Below are 21,503 nucleotides of genomic sequence, written 5' to 3'. Positions count from 1 at the left end.
CTAAGAGCATTCAACATGTTTCCCAGCCATTCCCCTCAGCAGGAATATAAGCACTAAATAATGATAGACCAGTATACTTACCCACCTACTACTGTATGACATCTGGACAAAGCATGACATAATTGGTGGACAGAAGCCCAAATACACCACCATACATGAAATATTGCTGTTCTACACTGAGAAATTTGCTGGTGTTATAGGGTTTGTTGTTATATATCATTTCTGATGGATGTAAAGTCAGAAAACAAATGGATGTTACCATCTACATAATGCAATCACCAGAGTATGCTACTGATTTGCCAAGGACAACACCTGTCAGGGGACAGCCCATACATAACAGGCTAACCTGTGGCTATTATGTGGATGGCCCTACAGTTGAGAGGTATGCAGAGACAGAACTTTGTCAGACTGAAACCCATACATCAGTAGCATGTGCAGACAAATCCTGTTAAACTAGCAGTATTCCAAACATATAACAGCAATACTTACATTCCGCCCCTAAGTCTTGAACCTTCACCACCATGTAGTTGGCTTGTCTCCACAAGTCTTGTTGTAAGAGGTAGTAGCTCACACAACTCCATGATGTATTCCTCACAAGTAAGGGAAAGGGCCAATGCCTACATGGAGTACTCATTTACAGGAGTGTGTTGCCATGACATTGGCTATTGGAAGAACTACACAGCTGCTCTGCATGCAGTTAGCACATGGGGAACCCCAATATGTGCACAGGCTATCACCTGGTGATGAACATCACCTACAAAAGCCATGCTGCCACCTATTCAAACCAGCTCTATCCCTGTAGTACACAGAGAGAGAGAGAGAGAGAGTGAAAGAGAGAGAGAGAGAAAAATAACAAATGAAACATAAAGTGGAAAAGAGAAAAAAAAGGTAAGTGGAACATGTAAGCAAGTAATTAAATTGTAGTACCTGGTCTGTAATAATGGGAAATATGATTTGGAGGAATATATGTCCCAACAAGACATGCTCTCTGCAGTGGGAGATATCACAGACATACCTCTCAACTGGGCAGATCTTCACAGAATATCCACATTTTACCATCATGTATTTTTGTCTGTTTCTCCTGAGATTTGTACTTTTCTGGCAAATAGCTAAGGATTGACGTCATCGAGTAATGACAAACACTTGAGTTTAAGACTCCACATCCTTAAGAATATTCACTATAATGCTAAATGTATCATTCTACGAACTTCCTATGTTTGTAACAGGAATATTTAAAGTCTGTCCCTATTTATCCCCCCCCCATCATTTTAGGCATTGTCCAGATGTGATGCTCTGAGAGGTTGTGAGGTGAGATCATAGCTCAGGAGCCTGACTCACCCTGGGAAAGGACAGCTAATATATAACAAACACTGTGGTGTCTGTCAAACAGTTGTGACTGTGCCACTGCTAGGCCAATTAATGGAATGTTTTCCATATCCATGTTACCTGTGATTATGATATGATACATGTTTGCCTTGTAAAGCTAAGACACCTATAGAGGGCATGTGCATAGTAAAGTACTGTTGCAGACATGTGTGTTGAACTGCATGTGATATATTGAATTAATAAAATTCAACTGTACAGTGTTTTGCTGGACAATAAGCACATTTGTGACTATATGTAGTCACATATACCTGTATTATGTCAGTCAAACTATTAACAGGTCTGTGAGCAATGACATTGTAAAATAATAGCCTACTTATGACTGTTTTACATCTTCCAGGTTATCACAGTGATGTCAAACCCTACTGTGCAATCAACATAGTAATGTATGGTGCAGCTATATTAATACAGTATCAATACTGATGTCCCCTTTGACACCCATTTATGTGTGCCATTGTCCAGACATACTGCTGTAACAGGTTGAGAAGTATGATTGAGTGGCAAGACTGTAACTACAGTATGCCATACTAACATACAACAGAATTTTATGCCAGGTATCCCCTGAGCACATGTATGTATGCTTATATTCAGCTGGAAGGCACAAAACTAAATCACATGGGTTTCAAGCATTCAGGTACATAGGTTGTGCATGTTGCACATGTGTGTAATATTAGTGTCAGTGCATACAAAAGACAGAAATGTGTACAGCTACTGGTTGTTGCAGTGCCCTGACACTGATATGGGTACTAGAGTAGGCATGATATTCAGCTATTAATCAGAGAAGTGTCCACCTGTATTATGACCCTCTGTCCATGCCTACCACTACCAGCTATATCCACACCTGTATACAATGGATATCACAAGTGTACACAACCCTGTTCAACTGCCAGGTATGTGTGCTGTATGGCAACCAGACCACAGAAGATCATTTCATAAGGTTTCTTATCTTTATGTGACCCCTAACCTGTACAATTCCATTGAAATACAATCAACGGTGTTTCTAGGACAGTTGCCAACTATTGCCAAGTGAAGATGTGCCATGATGTTAGAGTCCAGACCAAGATGGATAAATGCTGTAACCATCTCAAGAGATGCATACACAACATATAAGTTTAAGGGTGTGTGCACTCATGCAACTGGCTTATTGTACTGAGCATTATTTCCATATGTTTTCACAGACCCAATTGTTATGTTTTCAATTGGATTGTACAGGCCATAGGTAACACTACGGGTGGGAATTGTTATGACATGAGTTATTGTGGTGTCATGTTCCAATTGCACAAATACCAGGCAGTGTATCAGGGGTGTGTACCCTTTATACCCACTGTAGCTATATGGACACAGCAGTACCTGACCTGTATATCCAGCCTCCACCAAGGTAGAGTAATCCCCTTTGGTGGACAGCGGCAATACACAAACCACATAATAGGTTGCTACATTGGCTGTACAGGGACACATAGGTGCAGGCAAAAACTTTGAAGCAAGTCCACCTGTATCTGAGCAAGCATGCAAGTTCACAGGTGACTTCCTTTAAGGCTGACTATGACTATGAATCGGATATATACACACCACCAAGAACAATTGCAACCATGTCTCCATGTATCTTGTAAGTGTCAGATGAAACAACACAATTCACCCTGTACTGGGGGTAAAGAACACCTCATACACACATGCCGTGGATATAGGCAACCTGCATCACACAGGTTAGGTGGGAACATCACCACCCTGTCCACCTCAGTTGTAGAGGGAGATATTGCACATCAACCACACTCTTCCCCTCATCGGTGGTGAGCATGTACATATTGCCTACTGATGGCAACAACTGCATATCTCCATGGGGCATAATAACATCAGTGTCTGCCTCCTACATGAACTCAGGCATGTGCTCAGAGCTCCATCACACACCACACAACACAGACCTGTCACCATCCACACACCATCCACATGGAAGATGCCCACTGTCAACCCTCTACACAGAAATGAATGGAGGATAGAGGATTATGGAATCAAGTGTCCAACATTGGGGGGAATAAGATAGCTCAGGGACAGGAGTGTAATGCAAGCTGCTATAGCTATGATAGCTTGGAAGGTTTCAGTGTAGTCTGGATTATTTGCAAGTAATATCCACTGTTGATGTGCATTTTGACAACCGTATGAGGTTCTGTTTATGTCTTCCAGGTAACATGCAGAGTGCTTGCCTACCAGCATTCTCTGTTGGGGAAACAGACATCATTACCCAATATGTGACTGGACATTTTGCCCTGTCATTTGGATGGAGAGCAAAATATGTGCGGAAGAGGACTGTCATGTGGAATAGTGTGGACCACAGGGTAAATGATGCCAGCCTGCACAGCAGAACTTATGAGCATGTGCAGCATCAGGCCACTGACCTCAAATACCATGCCTGTCAATGGGCTGCTACTGTAGTGAGGGACCGGCTAGCCACAGGTGGGGGCCCAGCCATCCAGCCCCCATTGACACCCACTGAGGAGCTCCTCACCACACTTGGGCCACACTACGAACACACAAGCCATGACACTGAGGGAAGCATTGTGGAGATGGATTGCACACACACACACACACACACACACACACACACACACACACATGCATACACTGGATGAGGAGCGTGCAGGTAAGGGACCAGTGGTGATTAGTGCACTAATGTATCAGACATACATGTATCTGTATTGTAGCTACATGCATGTGTCAGGTCCAATTGCAGTTATGGATGGGGTTTTCTAATGCACAGAGGTGAGGACAGGACATTGCGTATTATTGCAGTTAGTACTGTAGATGTGCAGACACGCTGCATCCATCCTGCACCAAGGTCACATGTACATCTTCTGACAATAACTCACTCTCACAACTACCTAGGACCCCCTGGTCTGCATATGGGACAGCAGCCTGAAGCTGGTGAGTATGACATTGTTCTGTTGTTACCTGGCAATACCCCAGGCATGTGAAGCACATGCAATTTACCATGCACACAACCATCAGTAATAGCTATATTGCTTTATGTAATAGCTATATTGCTTGTTGTGCATGTTCACTTGTGCTAGGGTTAACTGTATTGTATCACAGTGGTCACCACTGAGGCCTATCTGATGTGAATTCAACATTCCTGTAGCATACCTCACAACTTGTCAGTGCCAAGACATCTGGACAGAGGCCAGCAAATTTTGCTGGACAAATGGCCTAAGGAAGGGTCATACGTGACACATTACTGGTATACAGTGGATATAAATTGTGTACACACCTCTCTTAAGATGCAAGGTGTTCCTGTTACATACTAATTAGGACTACAATATCACAGTCCACACTTCTTCCAGCCTTTAATGTGACCCATAACAGGTACAGTTCACTTGTAAAACCAAGCATCTGGACTCATGCATTGCACCTACAAGGCTGGCCACCTGTGAGGGTGGCAGACGTCTTATCAGCATGATGTTTCAGTCAGGTATGATACCTCACGCTGCCATCTGTGTTAGCACACTCACTGTGGCCTATTTGGCTATAATATCACATACATGGGCATTGTTAAGGCACACAGACCACTTCTAACCACATATAGGTTTCAAACATATGGATATTCCAGACACATCTGTACAGAGGACTGTACAATGGTTTAACCTGCTGCATGTGAGGCAGATGCTGTTACCACACTATATAAAGTAATGGCAATGGGAGGTGGTCACCAGCTATGTATGGTATATACATCAAAATGGTATAAGTCACACAAGATATGATCCTCATACACACCCAGCATTAGGATTAGAATACCTGCTTATCTAGGTATTCTTAATATAGTTCTATGCAGTTGGAAGAATGCACTGTTACATTACAGTAGTATGCATCCCCGGTTTATATTTCCAAACATAGTAAGAAGCCAGTATACAAGGATCATTAACATCTGCAAGAATTACTCTGATATGCATGAACAACTTGATAATATGGAAATGTTATTTCAGGAGAGAGGGTATACTGATACCATGACAAGGGCAATGAAGAGGTCGGCTTTAAACTTGTTAGGTTACAATGGACATAGGAAAGCTTTTAGTGATTACAGAGATAGTTCTGATCATGTCAAGGTAGCATTTACAACTAGATACACAAATGACAATAAGAAAATAGTTGAAGTTATAAAAAGGAATTGGGATGTTCTGACTATAGACCCCTCTATTTCTAGCTTGGTAGGAGAAACACCAAGGTTCAGATATAGGAACAGCAAGAACCTTAAAAGGTTGCTTTGTGTAGAAAGGGAGAACACAGAACAAAAAGGGACACATGGGGAATTACCATGAGTAGGTACTTTCCCTTGCAATACAGTTACATTGTTGATAGACAGCATTTTACCCAACCTTTCCTGGAGTATACATTTACACCTAAATTTTATGCGACTTGTAACAGTATGAATCTTGTCTACTTGGTAACATGCACGAAATGCATGGCATTTTATGTAGGTATGACATCCAGAAAGTTAAAAGACAGGATGTACAACCATATATATGATATCAGCAAAATGAATCAACTCAATGCATTAGCCAAGCATATCGCAGTTTACATAGATCATGCCTTTAAGTTTAGAGTTTTGCAAATGGTTATTAATAATAAGCGGGGTGGTGATAGAATGAATCATTTGAGTCAGTTGAATTATGTTGGATTTTTAGATTAAGAGCGCATGCAGAACCAGGTCTGAATCAGTTTGTTAGTATTAAGTCTGCTTTAGCGGCACGCATATAGATGTATGGCAGACAGCAGCATGTTACTATGTGGTTTTTATACATAACATTACACTCACATAGTTTATTGTGAGGTTTTTATTTTATTTTATTTCATTTTATTTTATCTTATGGTTATGTATGTACTTACCATTGATTTTTTTTATCATTGCTCAGGTAATTAGTATAGCAATATAACTTGATAAATTAATAGTAAAAGGGGTTTTTATCTTTTTATGATTGTGAACAAGTTTTAAATATGATGTGAAGACACTGTATGAACTGAAAGATTCAGCAGCTAGAAAGTCACAATGGGTTAACTAGTTTATTGATGGCTTTATTGACTATTTAAATGTGTTAATTAATTAATTCATGACATAATGGGTGTATATATACATCTTGAAATTCAGTGGGTTTTGAAATCTGATGAAGCGTGCCTGGTAGCACGTGAACGCGCTTATTATTTTTATATTTGTAATAAATTCTGTGCATGTTATACTTCGTGGTGGTCCTCTGTTGTTGTTTTTGGATATTTGGAGTTTTACTTCTGCAAGTGGACCTTTGGATGGCAGCAGTACTTTTATTTTCTGTCAGTTCTATGCAGTTATGAGATGTGCCACAGAGCTTATACATTTCCAGCTCTTCCAAAGGTACCTCTATGGTGGATGACATCAACAGGTCTACTAAACTGGATTGAAGGGAAGTGTAAAGGGTAGTACACATGTTAAAAATGGTATGAGCCAGACAGTACATGATTCACACACACATACATATGCGTGTGCATGCACACAGACACACACACACACACACACACACACACACACACACACACAAACACACACAAAATTGCCAGTATTGGGATTAGAACTCCTGCCTATCTAGGTATTCCTACTATAGTACTATGCAGTTATAAGACGGGCCACAAAGCTTATACATTTACAACTCTTCCAAAGGTACTTCTAAGGTAGAGGACATCTACAGGTCTACTAAATTGGAATGAAGGGAAATGTAAAGGGTAGTACACAGGTCAAAAATGGTATGAGCCAGACAGTACATGATTCACACACACACACACACACACACACACACACACACACACACACACACACACACACACACACACACACACACACACACACACACACACACACACACACACACACACACACACACACACACACACACACTTGCCAGTATTGGGATTAGAACTCCTGCCTATCTAGGTATTCCTACTATAGTGTTACACAGTTATGAGATGCGCCACAGAGGTTATGCATTTCTATCTCTTCCAAAGGTACTTCTAAGGTAGATGGCATCTACAGGTCTATTAACTTGGAGTGAAGGGAAGTGTAAAGGGTAGTACACAGTTCAAAAAAAGTATGAGCCAGACAGTACATGATTCACACACACACACACACACACACACACACACACACACACACACACACACACACACACACACACACACACACACACAGTGTTATGCAGTTACCGCATGTGCTGCAGAGCCTACTGAACTTTCACATGGCCAAAGCTGCTGATAACTGCACAGCTGTGGTAAAGTATTACAGGTGGCAGACAGTCTGCCTTCTGTTCCACCTGTACATCATGCTAGTTCTTTCTGACTTGTACTTCAACTAGCATTATGGCTTAGCACTTCACCACGTTATTGTATCAAGAAGTGTGGCACACCTGTGAGCCATCAGCAGTACTTGTTCATCACAGATGTTGCCCCAGTACTTACTGGTTATATCCACCCCTCCTGGCATGTTTGAAGGGCAGTTATCTGTGCTTTTACCCATTAACATGGTGTACTTGTCCATTCTGGGGCACTGTTGCAACTGCCTCATGTACACAGACAACCCTCCCCTCTAAACTCCAAACACTCAAACCTGTGAGGGTTGCCCATATATCACCCAATGTGGACACATGCACTCTCCAGCAAAGACTGGATTAGCAGGTCAAGAGAATAAGATCAATGCCTGCACCACAACATGTGGAACATGTAGCTCACCATGACAGCCACTTTGACAGCCATGACATACAGTGAAAAGCCACACACCCACCTTCCCAGAGGCAATCAATGGACATTTACCCAAACAGCACAGACCAGAAATGCAGACACCCACTCAGACACCATGACATGGCACACACCAAGGGACACATATTTAACCTGCACAGTGTGCCCCCAACCTAAGCTCCTAAGGCTAAACACCTTGCACAATACAGTGATCATGGGTAACTCAATACTGAGGCACACACATCCCACTCACTAAGTTGAATATGGAGCAGGTAACAGCCAAATAGCTATCACATGCCAGCATCTAACATATGACACAGCCAGTCATGTCACTCCACAACAACTACAAGTATCACTCCATATCCATGTGGGTTTGAATGACTTGGGACACACCTCCCTGGACTACATGACAGAAGACATGGTTGAACTCTCTGATTATGTGGTCCAGGCAGGTGTGACAGTAGTCATGGGCAGTGTACCGCTGTCACCCAAAATTATGCTGCGGTACTATCAACAGATGATTGACTGCTACATTGGCTTACATGTTATGTGTCACTCTCAGGGGATCCAGAACCTGTCTGCTTGGGATGACATGATTGACAGAACCCAGTGCCTTGCCATGGATTCCTACATCTGTCACCGCTGGGTTACCAGGTACTGGCTAAGTGTCTTGCCACCCCATATGGTGCCTTATTAGGCAGTGTTCCTAATGTTATTACCACCATTACAGCTACACATGTATGCAATCTGAGGGTCATGCTGCTTAACAGTGGACATCTGTCAGGATGCTGTCACTCATAGCAGTTGTTGGAGTGGAGGACACATGTCTGCTGTAATGGAGAGGTGGTTCACAGCAGCAGACAGTAGACCTGCAGTATCAGGCTATGATGCATTCCGCAGCTGTCAGCCCCAAAACATAGACCACACCACACCTCCACAGATGGTGCTGTCACCATATTCATTATGGATAGGAACACCTCCAGACTAGTATCCCATCATAATGTATTGGAGATACTTCCGGTACAACTGCCTTGGGGTAATAGTGCAATCCAGACCATAGCCTGCTATGGGTCCACATCTATGTCCCTAGACTGTCAATGCACATTCCTCAACACCCTGCCATCTATGATGGTCTATCGCAATACTGGCATAGTATGAGTCTTCAACTACCCCGCCATTACCTGGGGAATGTAGCCAAGTGCCAGTACAGTGGCCTAACACTTCTGGGATTCATCATTTCCATTGCCCTAGACCAGCTTATACTGACCCCTGGTAGAGGATGCAACAACCCTGACCTGTGTTGACCACTTGAATATGGGACTGTTGCTCATCCATAGATGTCAATCCCTGCATGGTGAAATTCACACAGGCTGCAAACAACATGAAACTCAATATGTCAGCCATACCTCCACAAAGATAACCACCTGGCAAAACCTCTCCAAAGCTGACTTTGCAGCCATGAAAACGGATGGATGTCTTCACTGCACCCGTGGCAATGGGATGTAGCTACATGACTGTGCAATCATACACATAGGCACTGTACAAATAGATACATGAATGCATGGTACTAGCCAGAGCCAACAGAACCCAGACACTGTCCTCCAAACACTGGGAGACAATTTGATGGTCCCCTGCCATTACTAAAGTGTACATCAGAAGGAGGACACTGTTGCAGGGAAAAGTGATGTCCCATGCCTGTTGAACTCCCTTATTAGCCTCAAACACAACTTTGGATCCCTCATGGAATCCCTGACAGGCATTTATGGCAGCAGAGATGCAGCAGACACTGACAACATTCACAACAGCCTTTGATAGTTACATCAACAACCTCCACAGCATTAAACACAAGTGCTGCGAGTTACTGCAAAAAGCTAATACCTATCCTGAGACAACAGATATTGGCCACTGTTTTGGCAACACATTCAGTGCCAGCTTTACCCCTCTCTACCCCACAAGTGAAGTGCTGAGTGACTGTGTTCTCACATGCTGTATCCCATTTCCATTCTAGGTGTCTGTGTGTCACCAGGATATGGCCCTGCAGCAAGGCCACAGGGTATGGCAGTGTGGCAACACATCCACCATGTCATAGGCAGGGTACAGTATGTGCATGGTAATCCCCAGTCTGTAACACAGTGATTGCATATACCTCACAGATTATAGGGCTGAAAGTTGTACATAAGTATATGTTGATTTACATCATCTGTTGTAGAATGGAGAATGGTACATGTTCTGGTTTGGACACTCCTCCAATTGCTAATAACCACAGCCGCAGGGAATATTCATCAACCAAACACACTGGGATTACTATTCACACACACACACACACACACACACACACACACACACACACACACACACACACACACACACACACCACACACACTTGCCGGTACTGAGATCCATAGGTTCATTGCTTCATAGGTTTGTAGTAGGTGAATGGGCTTGAAGGCTCTATGAGGCTAGCCCAAGGGAATGCCCTGGCATCAGGCCACATGACAATAGTCCCCAGTGTGGCTCAGGAGTATAGTCACTGGAGTGGTCCCCAGGTGTGGGTATTGTATTCCCGATCCACTCATCCAGATTTCTATTGTGGGTGGCCAGTTATCTGCACTGCTTCCCATGTATGTGATTTATATTCCATAACATGGATAGTGGGTTGTGCACAAGTCCCACATGCATGTTCTTTGAAGTGTGGAAGTCTGCTTGAGGTCTCTGGGGCATGTTGTGTGGACAGATTGGTATCTTCTGATGTAGCATTCCTGACCTCATTTGGTGAGACCTGGCTATGTAACTGAGGTAGTGATAGCATGTACATTGACAGTATGATACGGGTATTCATTGGAGTTAGTGGCGTTTGTTCATAGAGGGCATGTGTATAAGGCATGGTATTCCCTTTGTGGGGTATGTTTGCAGAGTCTACAGTTGTTGCAGGCATCCAGTGGGGAACATGTAAAAAGGGCCACTGTACACATTGATTGAGCTACTGAGGGGGTGGAACAGGGTGCCATGTCCTTTTACTTGCTGGATAACGCACACTCAAAGTTAAGAAAGAAAAGCCAGCACTAAACTCCTGGAATCAGGCAATCTTCATTTAATGTCAAAATTCAAGACAGCAACCAGGTTGCTGTCTTGAATTTGGACATTAAATGAAGATTGCCTGATTCCAGGAGTTTAGTGCTGGCTTTTCTTTTTTAACTTTGGTTTGTTTTTTTAAGCCGTGCACCAGCCGTTCGTGCAGGAGGAGGTTTTGGACTTAACACACACTCAGTCAGGAGATGTGATACATCAAAGTACTTTCTGATGTCAGTGGCACTGTTGTGGTCAACAGGCATGTAGTCCACTGAAATCACACCGTGGGTACTATCTGTGAGGCAATATGCAGGGGAACTTCCGATATAGTGGTTGTTGCCTAGCCAAGTGTGTTTGTGTATGATACGTGGGTGGAGCATGGTTTCTGAATATTAGAAGGGTTGCCTATATTGTTCACTAATCCATACTGTCACGTAGTCATTGCACATGGCACTAGACATTTAGGGCTGTGGATTGTCTACACCAACCTCAACTTATGTGGACATTATGACATATACTAGGTCCTCAACATAATAATTTAGCAAAACCTGCCCCCCCCAATGGATCCTGTTATTACACAATCACACCACCCCCCTACACACAGGATACTGATGACAGACACACACACACACACACACACACACACACACACACACACACACACACACACACACACACATACTGAGTTTCGACCCCCTATCTAGCTATGTATTACTACTACAGTGTAACACATTTATCACACACACCACGGAGCTTAGAGGATGGATGTTGTCCCAAGGTACTTCTAAGGTGAGGAACATGCTGGCATTGGGTGATGTAGTGGGTGAGAGATTCCATAAAATATTTTACCCTACACACACACACATTTACATTTGCCAGAGGTGAGGTTCAAACCTCTATCTAACTATCTTTTCGGACCATTATGGTTACACATTTACCACATGCACCACTGACCTTACATGGTTTAGGGTTGCCAACAGGTACTTCTAAGGTGGATGATATCTGCAGGACTGCTAAAGTCAGGCACTGAGATGTGTACTGGGTGTAAATGGGCCAAAATCTTTGAGGTACAGACATATATATTTAGACATATGTACACACACAAACACTTGCCAGGAATGAGATGTGCTGTGCAAAGGTATCTTTGAAGGTGAGTGACATCAGCAGTAGTGCTAAAGGAGGGGTAAGGGAAGTGTTGTAAGTGTGAATGACCACAAAAATCAGGTCTCTACAAGGATACAAACACTCTCTCATACAAACGCTCACATTTACACAGTTGCCAGGATAAGAATTGGAACTCCTACCTAACTTGTTTGCTACATTATAGTATTACGTAGTTATCGCAAGCACCATGGAGCTTATATGTTGGAGAGCTGTCCAAAGGTATCTTTGAAGGTGAGTGGCATCAGTAGCAATGCTAAAGGAGGGGTAAAGGAAGTGTTGTAAATGTGAATGACCACAAAATCAGGTCGCTACAAGGATACACACACTCTCTCACACAAACACTCACACTTACACAGTTGCCAGGCTCAGGATTGAACTCCTACCTAACTAGTTTGCTACACTATAGTGACATCAGCAGCATGTTTGACATATTATATTATGTTGGCCTTGGATATGTGTGTGTATTCCTATCCAGTGTGTGTGTGTGTGTGTGTGTGTGTGTGTGTGTGTGTGTGTGTGTGTATGTGTGTGTGTATATGTGTGTGTGTGTGTGTGCGCGTGTGTGTGTGCGCGTGTGTGTGTGTGCGCGTGTGTGTGTGTGCGTGTGTGTGCGTGTGTGTGTGTGTGTGTGTGTGTGTGTGTGTGTGTGTGTGTGTGTGTGTGTGTGTGTGTGTGTGTGTGAAGTATCATTGGTGTACAATTTGGTGTGTGTGCACAGACAGCTGTGAATAACCAATATTTGTAGTCTACTGTGTTGTGAGACATGGGCTTCATTTCTCTAAGTGTAGGAGCATGCCTAGTATGACCTTCTATATTGAGTGCATGCATCCATTCCAGGGATGGTTGGACTCCACTTCTGGGTTTTGTGTGCTACAGCTACACCCAGCAAACTGTTTCTGCAGGATATCTGTAGATAGGTTGCCAATATGGTGACACAATGGGCTTAACATAAAGGGGATACTTTAACTATTGCTGTCTGTGCTGCTTGTGTGACATGTTTGGTTGTAGCATAGATTTTCTGACATATGTACTGTTTTACAGTGTGATGTGCCATGCCATCAACTACTGACAGTTATCGTTCTTTGCTCACAGTTATTTACCAGGAATACAAGATGAACGAAGCTGAGAACAATATTCTGAGGCATATAGACTACACATTCTGGCACACACCTGCCATTGTGGAGGGGTAGCTACAGACAATAGACTGCTGGTTCTGTGTAAATGGTCCAACACCTTGTTAGTATGCTGGCTGGGGTTCCCCTCCTTGTGCTTTTCTCAACTTCACGGAATGGCCATATCTTGCTGTGGCCATATCTCTCAGCTGTACAGATACACCCAGGTTATCCAGAGGCAGGACTCGTATATCTGGTCAGTTTACTTTCACACTGTGGTTTACAAGCAGTTTTGTGGCTATTCAATCATGGGTTTGCAGTCGGGTGTACTATGGGTGGACACTGGAGTTTCAGACTTCACACACTCCATGATATCCATGCTTCTACACCCCCCTCTGTTATTCTCTCCTCCACCTAACATTATGTAAGCAATATCTCAGAGGTAGCCCTATAGCTGGGCTTTTATCCCAGTAGTATTTATGGCCTGATCCACAGTCCTTGCAGTAGGACATGGGGAGGCATGCTACTGGCATTTGTCAATATGGTCTTGCATTTGTTTTCTGTTTACTGTATTAGGTTGTTAGTTGGGACCCCTTGACATTCCATACATTGGCACTATGGGTGAGGCATGGGCCTCTGCCAGAGGCCTGTAGGCCATTTGAGAGTGCTACAGGCCATCTGTTACTGCATTTCTACATGGGATTGGGGGGGGGGTACACCTGCAGACTTTAACATTTGAAATGACTGTACTGTTATTTCAGTTACTCTGTTGGCTTCCATTTCATATTATATTGTGGTCAATCATGCAGACAGGAGGCATATCAGTAAAGTACACATGTTAGCTCTTAAAGGCATATATGTCAGTTGCAGACTTCTTACCCTTCAGAACTAGAATGCAGCTGCCAGACCTGTTGTAGTATGTCTGTGTAGGTCTGGTGGAGGGCTGTTCATCATTGCCATCATTTGGGGGCCTTAGCCCGGCCTTTCTTCATGGTCATCTACACCTGTCCTGCTGGGTGAGGCTGGTGGTGGATATATGACCCTTACTGACATCCCTGTGTGTGACCTATTGACACCCACAGTTCTTTGGGCCATCACATGTACTGCGGTGGGGGTTGTCACCTTGTGTAGTGCTGCCTAGTATGTTGACACCAGTATTTGTTATGAATTTCCTGCTGTCCCATTTAGCTGTCTGCTGTTATCCCATTCAGCCACCCAATTCCCTTGCATGCTTGCATCCATATCATACATACAAGTATGAGAGCATACTACTCCATTCAGTAATTGAGAGGAAGAGTGACTTACCTTATTGCTGGGCCAGTATTGAGGACAGTGCTGGGAGGCTGACTATGTTGGATGCCCATAGTACACTCCCAATACATGGTACAGCTCAGGTAGTGTCATGTTTGGCATCCCTTTTACTGTATGTGCGCGTTGGAGAGCGGTATCAGTCCCTGGGTCCCTACAGTGTCAGTTTGTGTGCTATGCGTTGCGTCTTTGGCAAGGCCTGGGAATACTGTGCATGCCTCCTTCTGCCTACAGGGGCAGGCTCAATATGTTCCTCCTCCGAGTCCATCTGTGCCTGTGCTGGACTTGTTGTTCCTGCTGCAGCTGTTTCCGCAGGATCATATTGTGTAGCATGGCACATACTATGAACATTTGTGTACATGTAGCTGGAGAGTATTGCAAGGCTCCACCAGATATGTCAAGGCAGCGGAACCTTGACGTGAGCATCCCAAACACATGCTCTACAATGATCCTGGCTTGTGCGTGTGCTTCATTACGGTGTTCTTGTTCAGCTGTGTGTGCATTTTTGATGGTTGTCATCAGCCACGGCTCTAGTGCATAGCCAGCATCCCCAACTAGATGGCCATATGGGATGTCCCCCCTGGCAAATGCCTGATACAGCTGTGAGCAATGCCAGATGTGGGAGTCGTGATAGCTTCCAGGGCTGCCAGCACACACATTTATGATAATGCCCTGGGCATTGTACATGACCTGGCAGTTTATGGAGGGGAAGCCTTTGCGGTTTATGTAGACCTTGTCCCATTCACCGAGTGGTGATTTAATGTGGATGTGTGTGCAGTCTATAGCAACAACTACCTCAGGGTATTCTGCTATATGGTGGAAGAGATGCATACATGTGGTCAGCGCCTCACAGATGGTGGCGAAATATATGTGCTCATTGGCATGTTGTGTCATGGCATCCAGGAACTGGTGGAGTACCCTGAATGTTGATGCCTGTGAGACCCCCATGATATCCCCAGTTGGTCTTTGTTGAAGGTACCTGTGGCTAGTATTTTTAAGCTTAGACATACCTTGGTATCCACTGGGATGGGTTCCCCTTTATTAGTTCTGTGTGTAAGGCATGGCTGGCACAGCTCAATGATTTGCTGTAGAATGTCCCTGTCCACCTTATAGCGCTCTACTATCTCCAGCTCATGTAGGCCCTGGTAGGTTACCCTGGGTCTGTACATTCTTCTCCTCCTCACTGTGGGTCGGTTGTCAGTATTCTCCTCCTCACCACCCTCAGTCTCTAACACATATTGATGGAATAAAGCAGCAGCAGCCTCTAACATTTTTAGTTAGTTTTTCCAGTTAAAAATTCCCCATCTGTGTACACCGGTGGTGTAGAGTTTATGGAAAAAACAGTCTGTAGGGTGTTTGCATAGTTTATATTAGTGTGCTGGGCTGCTGCATGTGTAATTGGCTGATTCTGATACATTCCACCTGCCAGCTATGCTAGTTCTCCTTGATTGCCTTCCTACTGCTGTTTCCTCTTCCCAGTTCCTCCTTATTTAAGCCCCGAGGCACGTTGCAAAGACCCAGTACTCATATGTAAACAGTGCTGCCATTTCCTCTTTTTTAATTTCTTTTTTTTTTTTTTTGGTTTATATCTTGGTGCGTGGCGCACACACCCATTTAGGCTATATACACAGTGCTCAGGCACATCTGACACACCTCCTTCCTTAGCTGTGCTTAGCTAAGGGCAGACAAGGGCCACAGAGCTCCACTGAGCTTACAGCAAGCATGACACACCCCCTTATGAAGTCATCCAGCTCTTAGACTTGCACTGTTGTATTGCTGCACCTACACGGTTAGGTACAAGCTGACACTTTGAAGAAATCTGTGATTCAGTATAACTCCCCTCATTTGTATACCACAGTGTGCAGGTCATTAGTTACTGCACTTAAATGGACCCTTTCCCCTTGACAACCAGTGCTCCCTGGTATTGTTTACATTCTGTATGCCATTGGCTATAATGGCAAAATGCAGAATTAACTTAAAATTAACTTTTCTCATTTTTTTTTTCGTCATGATCCCATTTGCACGCCGCTGCCCTAAGCTTAAATGGCCGAGATTGGACAAACATGTTTAATTTAAAAAAAAATAAAACTGTTTTTAATGCCAATGGCCTTATATTTGGCCATTGGCATGTATATTAAACATAATACATGCTTTTACACGAGATGTCATGCCTCTGTTTTGTGAGATGCAGAAATGTCTCGGTTACTAGCCAAATACATTTCTGCACTGACACTGTTCTAGCACGGAGACCTGGCAGCTTGCTGGATCACAAAATCACCTCATTTGCATGGTTTTCACCAGCAAATTAGGTGATTTGCATATTTGCTGGTTTTCCGTGCTAGAACAGTGTAGGGCCGCTGGTGCACGTGAAAATGGCAGTTTCCTGGATCGCTCAGTGGCCATTTTCCATGCAGGAGCTCCTACACTGTTCCTGCATGGAAAATCAGCCTTCCTGAATCCCGGGGGTAATAATAATAATAGCAATAATAATAATAACAAAATTTGTTTATGTTCCAAGACTATACAATAGTGCTGATATAAAAATTTAAAGAATTAATGAGACAAGAATTAGCAAGATAGGAAAATGGTCTACAATATGGCAGTTATAAAGCAAAAATAAATATTGCATCTTGGAAGCAAAATATAAGAGAATAGGATTACATCTGGATGTGATAACCAGTTTGTCTTGTGTTTTAATGTGCCACCAATAAAATCATGAGTTACTCTGAGATCATGTATTCTCTCACTGCTGCATTTATCTTTCATTGACCTAGTTATTCTCTTTTTACTTCCATCTATTCCCTAATTGAAATACTGCTTTATCCAGAGATGTTTATTTATGTTTGTTTATCAAGTTTATATCTATTCCACAGATTTTTGGTAAATGTCTGTGTTACTGACCTGAATTTGTCTCTGCAGATCTTTGACTAATATCCATTAACCAGAATCAGATGTCCTGTCAGAAACTTAAGTGAAACACCGAGTTACCCAAGCTTCAAGTGTCACAGTTTAAATGTTCTTTCCATTTTTATTTATTTTTGCCTCGCAAAAATAACATTTCTATTTACATATTCTGTATGATATGCAAAATCCCACTTATCCCTCCAAAAGAGGGCTTAAAATTTTGTATTCACCTAACTTTTTCACTAGGAAGCTAAATAAACATGTGGCATGGAGAGCACTGATTACAATCAGAAAGTGACAAAAAGGTAAGCTGGTTATGCACTTCTATGTTGAGAGACCCAGTTGTAACAGCTTTAGATGGATGATAACAGCTTTTCATGCACTTTTTAAAGCTGTTACAACTGAGACTTGTGTCACAGCACACAGTGCAGCCACCACCGAACAGCATCAGCAGCAATCGGACAGCTTTGAAAGCTGTACTACACTTTGTGCTGCTACGCAAGAATCTAACAACTTCTAAAGCTGTTGGCTCCGTGGCAGCACCAAGTGTGTTGCAGTTTTCATGGTTCACCCCTCCAGCTTTGTTTTTCTAAGTGAAGTTCTTGAGTTACCAACATGGGGGGGGGTCACTGCACTACCCCCAGTGTGTTACCCTCCCATGGTAAATCAGACCATACATTTATCTCATTTGAAGTAAAGATCAGACCTGACACCCCCCAAGAAGCAAACAAACAACTGAAACATTTCTCTAAAGCAAAGCTATATCCTTATAGGTGATGGTATAAAAGGCTTCAAAGCCCCTGCTAACACAGCCAACAATGACTCCTATGCAGAAGAGTACACAAACCCCCCCCCCCCCCATAACCATGTAAACAAATGTATTGACTTGGCTGTACCTGACAGGACTAAAACCAGGTCCTCTCAAAAAAACAAGCCACACTGTTGGACTGCAAGTATAAATAAGTTATATAACAAAAGAAAGAAACTGATATATAAAACAAGAGGGAATTTAATCAGTAGATGAAGAATACCTTCCACAGCTTAAACAAGCAAATCAGAAACATTGTAAAGTCCTCTAAAGCTAGTTAAGAGACTAAATTACCATCTCTTGCTAAAGACAATCATAAGGCATTCTTTAGCTACATCTGAAACCTAAAAGGGAATGCCCAGCTGTATGCTGAACTTATAGTAGACGGTACCACTCACACTGAACCTGAAGTAATTGCCAACCTGCTAGTTGACAGATTTGGTGATAACTTCACCCAACCCCTATCTCCAAAATCCATACCCTATAGCATTCCTGACAACAGTCCTCTGCTGAGTATCTCTAAAGAATAAGTCATACAAGCACTCTCCACGGCCAAAGGTATGGCCTCTGTGGGACCAGATAACATCCAGGCTGTTTACTAAACAACCTAAAACAAGACCTAGCAGAACCACCTAGCACTCTCTGTAACCCCAGCCTGAGCACTGGCTTTGTGGTGGTGGTGGAGAACAGCAACAATAATCCCTTTGGTCAAAGGGGGTCCATCAACTGACCCTGAGAACTATAGACCCATTAGCCTAACCAGCCTTATCTACAAGGCCATGAAAAGAATCATCATGGACCTTACAACCAGGACATAAGCAACCTTCAGACTCTTGACCCAACCCAATTTGGTTTTGTCAAAGGTAGATCTTGCTTATTAAATCTGGTGGACTTCTTTGAGAATGTCACCAAAATCCTGGATGATGGGAAAGCAGTATATACCAACTATCTTGATTTAGCCAAGGCACTTGACACAGTTCCCCACTCAGGGATCATTGAGAAACTCTCCCAGCTGGGGATTAACCAATACATCACTACTTGGGTAGCCAGCTGGCTCAGGATAGAATGCACATTGTCAAAGTTGGGGAGTCCACTTCCATCAGTAGACCAGTTACCAGTGGTGTACCACAAGGATCTGTACTGGGCACTCTACTGTTTGGAATCTATTTCTCTGAAGTCCAAGCAAAAGTAGATGGCTTCTGGCTTACCAAGCTTGCAGATGACTGTAAACTGGATGCACTCATAGAGCCCCCTCAATGATGTTAACATATTACAGAAGGGACTGACACAGACAAATGACTGGGGTCATTGCCATGGACTAAAACTAAACACAAAAAATGCCTCATTATCCCCTTTGGCAAAGAAGTCGTCACTGTTAATTATTATATAGACAGTTCCCCTCTAAGCTCAAACCCAGTGATGCAAGACTTGGGAACTCAGGCTGCTAGCAATCTAAACTTTGATTACAATGTGTCAATAGTGGTAATGAAAGCCTTCTACATTTCACATCTCATAAGTAAGGGCAGCATATCCAAGCTCATGGAGGTTATAACTCCACTTCTGTATGCACATCACCAGACACTTGCGGCAAGTGGAGAGACCACAGAGGTCTCTAACCAACAGAATCCAGGACCTCCAAAACATGACCTACGTAGAAAGACTGAAAGCCCTGTCATTGTACTCTGTACTATACAGCCTGCTGAGAGGTGACCTGTGCCTGGCCTACGCGGCAGTCTCTGACTCTGTCCTAATGGAAATGCTGCACGTCTGCAAATCAAATGGTACAAGAGTCACTCATTCACGGGATCTGAACCTAGCCTGTGACATTAAGAGAACACGTGGGAGAGACAGATATATCTCCCGGAGATTGACAGTCCTCTGGAATAAGCTCGCAATTCATGTGAAGCAGAGCTCCTCAATGACCCTATTTAAGCGCAATCTTGACAATTGGATGGGTAGCTGTAAATTCACTCCAGGGGTGGCACCCATGTTCCTCATGGACAGGGGCAGTCAATGTTGATCATAGATATGCTCTGCTAACAATGACCACCTAACTATGGTCAATTGGGGTACACAGGTTTTTTTACATGGCTAAGCTTGTAAAGACCCTATGGCCATTAGCCTAGTAACTTCCTAAGAACCTATGAACCTATGAGCATCCAATGTCTCAAACACTTATAACAAGTTGATTATGATTATACTTGATTTAACTTGATCATAATCATCCATATTCTTCCTTTGACTGAAGAAATGTGAATATCTTCATTTTTCAGTGTCAGATGGCAAAATAAATTTAGAAATATGACCTTGGGCATATACTTGCTCTTGATGAAGAAACAGAATCCTAAAAATGACATGCTGAAAACTGATGCATAATATCAAAAAGAAAAAAAATAATATATGAATCTATGCATAATTTTAAACGTGTGCTTGTAGTTGTGGTTAATGTAATTGTTTATTATACACATTAAAACTCTAACACAACCAATGCTAAAAATGTAAGAGCCAGATCAATTTATTTCAGCTAAATTGGCTGGTTCTTATATTTTCACTGTTGGCTGTGTGAGTTTGAATTCAGTGTATATTTTAAGAAAATATTTATTACTGCAGCTGTTATTTTTCAGATCATGTTTAAACATTTCTTGCCCTGAATTCTGATGTTGCAGCCTCGGTAAAATCAATTTTTGCTTAAGTGACAGATTTGTTCAGTTCTTCCTTATGCTAAAACATAAAAAAGCTTTACTGAAACAGTGTGTGAAAATAATACACAACAGCAGATTTGGAACACTACATATATTTATGTGCACAGGCTTCAAAACATAAATCTCAGCATCAGCTTACAAATTTGTGAACGTACATTTATACTAACTCTGACTAAAACTTTGCTTTTTGGCTGATGCTTTGCATGTAAAGTCTATGACACTTTGACAAATACTATACAGAATGATCCTCCCCAGAAATGCACACACATATGCACACAACTGCATAACTCAAGTAGTTGACAACACACACAC

Source organism: Protopterus annectens, chromosome 4.part0 (genome assembly GCF_019279795.1).
Source record: "Protopterus annectens isolate FY-2018-M chromosome 4.part0, PAN1.0, whole genome shotgun sequence".
Taxonomy (NCBI): Eukaryota; Metazoa; Chordata; order Ceratodontiformes; family Protopteridae; genus Protopterus; species Protopterus annectens.
Note: the sequence above shows the minus strand (reverse complement) of the source record.